At 33.6% G+C, this 6,000-nt stretch overlaps 1 protein-coding gene across 5 annotated transcripts in view; it reads right to left on the reverse strand.

Annotated features, from left to right (window-relative positions):
* Positions 1–6,000, reverse strand: part of ROBO2 (roundabout guidance receptor 2) — a 581,315-nt gene that overhangs the window by 206,106 nt on the left and 369,209 nt on the right. The gene's annotated exons all lie outside the window — the stretch shown is intronic.

Consider the following 6,000-nt stretch of genomic DNA (forward strand, 5'->3'; position numbering starts at 1 on the left):
GATTTCTTGCCAGTTCTCTAGAGAGGAGAGTTGTGGAATCCTTGAATTCAAGGGAAGTTACTCTGGATTTATTTCTACAGAAAAGCTTATCTCACAAACATGATGAATAAAGGCATAAGTCTAAATGAGTCAATGCCTCAGGGTAATTGGAGTTACAGACCCAATTACTACATGTCATCCTCAGTAATTATTTCACCTATGCAGTGTATTAGAAATAGTTTCAAGTATTCCTATGGTTTATATTTCAACAAAGAGATTGTCTTGCTATCTTAAAATTTGCAAAAACACACTTTTAAATTTTTGGAAAGCAATGTTACTTTTTTATTCTAGGACAATGAGTTAAACAAAAACACAACTTTATACTTCTTTCTTTCTAAGAAACTACCATGGAAATTCTAGCTTTCATAGTGACCAAGTTAAGCTTATGTCTGTATTTAAACTGTGCATTTTCCTATTGAAAGACTTTGTAGATAAACTTCTAAAATTCCTAACCTTGTTTTACAGAATTACTTAATTATTGCAAGAGTCTACTTTTCATTGTATGAGTTTTGGTCAAAAGGCACTTTTAAGATAGCATATATGATCATTTTTGTATGGCTATTTAAGGGTGAGAATATAAAAATTATCTATAATTATTGAGGGGAGAGGATCTTTTGTGAACATACTCATATTACACCAAATAAGTTTTTTGTTTGTTCATTTATATCCAACCAACTCAGAGATGTATGACAATCATTGAATGTTAAATTTTTTCATGTGGTTGTTAGCAATCCTGACATATTCTTAATTCCAATATATTTTTCATTAAATTAAAAAAAGATTGCATTTTAAAAATGTATTTTTCTACTATTAGCAGAGTGGCTAATGATACTAGAGGCTTTCTGCTTTCATGTCAGTCATTCCTCTACGACACTGAATTATCTGAGTCCTTGAAAAGGCTGCATCTAAGGAAAAAGCAAAATATGTCAGAGATACAGCAGGAGATGTCACCAAACTGGTGTGGCCCATCAATCATTTACTAATTTTTATTTGCCAAAAAAGGGCAATATGCCATTTAAAGAATGAGAATGGTTCCAAATCAGCTCAGGTTTTGGAACTGAAAAGCACTGCACTGCAGATACGTGGCCCATCCTGATTCAGTCATAGCAATTAGAAAGGATGCTTCCTGACATTGCAAACATCGGTGACCATTCTGCTGACAACTTCTAACTCGAGATACTACTAACTAACCAGATATGAAACCCAGGCTCTTCCTCTATACATTACACAATGTAAATAAAGGTCTTTCCTAATTCCCAAAGCCCGAGATGAACAGATGTGCTCTTTTCAGTAATTGCCACCTTTTTCCCGTACAGGATTTTATGTCTGATTCACTCAGAGACTTCACTGTACAGGCGGCAATGGCTGCAAATCAAGAATTCCCATGAACATTTAAATCTCTTTATTCCTCTTTAAAACTTTTCAGGGTATCAAAATGTTAGTTTCAATTAACTAAACATTGCAAAGTGTAATTTCCTAACAAAGTACAGACTAATAAACATCAACAGGCAAAAATTAGTATAACAGGACATTCAGCAGAGTTACTGAGGATATTTACATAGAGATATGAGTTAATGTACACATGCCCACTAAAATATGAAAGTTTTATACACACAAATCCACCTAATCAGAGGAAGTGCATAATTACATACTCAAATCTACCAAACACCATTAAAAGTTTATATTCTCTTAAAACCTCATCTTCTGTATTAATTAGGAAGTTAGTCTTTCTAATAAAATATATAAATACATGAACCTAACCCAATTTATGCAAATATATGTGTAGGAAGGAGAGATATGAATACTAAAATTCTACTCAGCAGTATTCTTGAATTTACTTTATGTGAAGTTTAGAGGGGAATGGTGAATAAATTGAGGAGAAATTTCAAATTCAAAGATGAGGTATGGACAATAATAAATGAGAAATAAATGCAGAAGTAATCTGAAGAAGAAAAGAAGTGAGAATAATTAGGGACATTACCTACCTAATTTACAAAAGCATGAGGACTGGGATGTTATATACAGATTATTTTAGAAGGCTGTGAGGTTGGTAACAATGAAATAGGAATCAAAAAAGAAATAATTTAAAAAGAAAGAAAGAGAAATAATATTCAGTATGATGGAGGGGCTCTGTATTAGATAACTCATGGCATTAGCTTTATGGATGGTCATCTTTTTAATTTTTTGAGATAGATAGATTGATTGATTGATTTGACAGCAAAAGAGAGAGAGAGAGAGCACAAGCAGGGGGAGCAGCAGCCAGAGGGAGATGCAAGCTCCTCACTGAGCAGGGAGCTGGATGAGAGGCTCAATCCCAACACCCTGGTGATAATAACCTGAGCTGAAGGCAGATGCTTAATGAATGGAGCCACCCAGGTGCCTTGATGGATGGCCATCTTAATGCTAGGTTTGCCTGGTGGGCACATAGCTATGACTTGCATAGGGAAAAGAGAGAAGAATTCTCCAAAGAAAATCAGAGGATCTAAATCCTTTCTTTAAATATGAGAAGTGATTATGATGTTAAATTATAGAGGCACCAGGGTGGTTTGGTATGTTAAGCATCCAACTCTTGGTTTTGGCTCAGGGTTGTGGTCTTAGGATCCTGAGATCAAGCCCCACATCTAGCTCTGTGCTCAGTGCCCAGTCTGCTTAAGATTCTTTCCCTCTTCCTCTCCCTCTGCCCTTCCCCTGGTTCGCTTTCACTCATTCTCAAATGAATAAAATCTTAAAAAACAAAAAGATGTTAAATTATAAATTACATTAATGTCTGATAAGGACATAGAAGTAAGTGTTTTGGATGAAAAATGAAGACAATTATGGGGATTTTTCTTTAGTTGCTCTATTATTATGTAAAATTCAATTTCAGTAGAAGTATCCTACCTCTAAAACAGAAACTCCGAAAGCACATACATTTATGTTCCAATATTATTCAGAGATGATTTTTCATGGTACTGTCAGAAGCTTACTAGTTATAACGTTGAGTAGAATTACAGTGCTTTGAGTCAACAAGAGTGAGACAGACTATTTTATGCACCAGAAGATGCAAGTGCTGTTGCCACATTCATCCAAGATCTTAGACAATGAGGTATTGGAAACCTAAGGTTTGAAAGGAGGAAAAATCCATGTCAAACTGAATTTATTTTTCTCCTATTTCCCATTCTGAAAAAAGGATCATAATAATAACCAACCTATCCTATATATCTGACAATAATGTTTTGCAGAATATTAAACATAATGTGTGAGAAATGATTCTATACACTCTTCAGAGCTATACAAATGTTATTATAAGCAACAGTAAGACTTTTGATTTTACATTTATTTTTCATCTGATTGTATCCAACCAAACTCTAGTAGATATTTGAGGGATCCAACAATGCTAGACTTGAATTTCATTTTAAAATTGGTTTTGGGACACCGGGGTGGCTCATTCCATTAAGCATGACTCTTGGTTTTTGGCTTAGGTCACAATCTCAGTGTCATGTGATGGAGCCCTGCATGGGGCTCTTCATTTAGCATTCAGTCTGCTTGTCCTTCTCCCTCCCCATGCTTGCGCTTGCTCCCTCTTTCTCTCTCATAAATAAATAAATAAATAAATAAATAAATAAATAAATAAATAAAATCCTAAAAAAATAAATTTGGTTTCTTACTATCTTTAAATATAATTTAAAAATAACATGTACTAAGGTATATTCTACTTTTAAATCTACCAAAGGTGCTGCCATTTTAACTGACTTCATTCAGTGCTTGAGCTCAGTCTACTTACTCACTGAATACAAAATTAAAGTGCTTATTATTATTAATATATAGCATTGTAAAAGTTTGCAAAACCATTTCAGACACTTTATTTAGGATGTTCACATATGTTGCATTACCATTGATCTTGGATCAGAAGGCTTAGACTTACTAGATTTTATGATTTTTTTTTTCTTGAAAGTTTGTTCACTTGTCAGAAAATAAAAATGAAATGTATTCATTTGTACAATGGTGCAAATGAGAATGCTATACACATAAACCCTGGTAAAGCCAGTTGACGCTGCAGGGCATCTGCTATGTGGGGCAAGGGATGTTACAGTGCTATAGTTATTCGACTAATACCAAAAGACAGAACATTAGTCACACACCAAGATGAGATTGTACTAAAACTATTTTAATATTCATCAGTTTTGGATGTTTATCACCAGACTTTTATAATCATGGTATCTCTTCAAGTAATTCTTAATTATACCGGGTTATCTCTTACATAACAGAATGGTCTTGCGTAATGTAATGGTTATACTCTATTTTTGAACTGGAAATAGCAGCATGCAACAATCCATGATTATGAATTCTATATTACTTTTACATTTTAACTAATATTTAGAAATCAATTCTAAAATGTTCTGTGCTTAAACCTAGAAAAAAAAACAAATTCAAATTTAAAATGCTTTAAAGCTTTTCTTACTCTATAAACAAAATGTCGATAAAGCTCAGCAAAAATGATTCTTCTAAATGTGTTTTCTTTAAATTGCCAAGAATAATAGCTTGGGATAGTATTCTTCCAGTAGCTTTAAGTCTATTCACCAAAATTGGTTTTAAAGTTTAGAACCTAGTAGTTTGTTGTCTACCAGAGGCAAAAAAGTCACTTTCAGAACCTTGACCAAAGACATTTATCTTAAAAAAAAAAAAAAAAAAAAAAAAGACATTTATCTTGTAAATTTTCCTCTGGGTGGTCGTCATTTTTCTTCAGTTTGATCCCAAAGGCTTCACTTTACAGATGCCCTTTGGAATACTGATTTCTTATGCAGCACAATTTGGTGCATAAAGGAATTCTTTAAATTCAGAAATAAAGATATGTATTTTTCTATTATATTTTATTTTTAACCCTCCCAAAATGTTTTTTGAATACTGTTTTACAACAACATTAATTAAGAAGTATTGGTATTTTTTTAAAAGATTTTATTTATTTATTCATGAGATAGAGTCATAGGCAGAGAGAGAAGGAGGCTCCCTGCAAGGAGCCCGATGTGGGACTCGATTCCCAGACCCTGGGATCACAAACTGAGCCAAAGGCAGACTCTCAACAGCTGAGCCACCCAGGAATCCCTCCTGTCATGTTTTTTTTTTTCCCTCCTGTCATGTTTTGAACACATTACATGTTTTGCACAGCAGACTTCAAAACGTGTTTCTTGGATTAAACAAAAGAATACAATACTTAAACTAAAAAGCAATGGCAAAGAGCTTCTCCATTAAAACAAAACAAAAGAAAGAAAAAACAGTTGGAAGATGAAGATCACATGGGGACAAGCCCCAAAATGAAAAAGGAAAATGTTCATGAGGAGGAAATGTCATGTAGAACTATACTGTACTCACTACTCTACACTTCTTACTTGTATCTTCTCCATTTGACATTGACTTTTCAGACACAGTATAAAATCTTTGTCAGAAAGAATTGCATAGATTTTGGAAAATCTAAAAAAAGACTTAAAGCAAGGAAAGGAAAAGTGGAGACACAAGGAAGAAAGGAAGGTTGACTTAGAGCCCTGAATGCTCAATGAGAGAGCCTCCCCTCTCATCCTTTTCCCTCAACCTCAGATATTTCTGGAGAGGGAGTTTCTAGAACCAGGTCATTGCACAACAGTAAAAATAGAAAAGGGATCCAGCAAAAACTGATCAATTTCAAAGACTGTACTTTAGGCTGTGACTTTCCTTCCATCCATGTAAGAATCAATAAACAAATAAAATCGGGCTTTCACATAAGTAATGAGATTTAGGGAAATTTTAAGACATTTTACCCAAGAAGAGACCATGAGAAATTATCAAATGTTTACTTTACCATAAATACAGTAAATTTATTTATTCCCTGATTTCTCATCTCACTTCTAATAGAATGAAAAATTATAAAAACCTTCAATTTATCATGCCATGACCTATATATATTGGCTAAGATACCCAGTGTATAACTACTAAAACCATATGCAAAAC

Source organism: Nyctereutes procyonoides, unplaced genomic scaffold (genome assembly GCF_905146905.1).
Source record: "Nyctereutes procyonoides isolate TBG_1078 unplaced genomic scaffold, NYPRO_anot_genome, whole genome shotgun sequence".
Classification (NCBI taxonomy): Eukaryota; Metazoa; Chordata; class Mammalia; order Carnivora; family Canidae; genus Nyctereutes; species Nyctereutes procyonoides.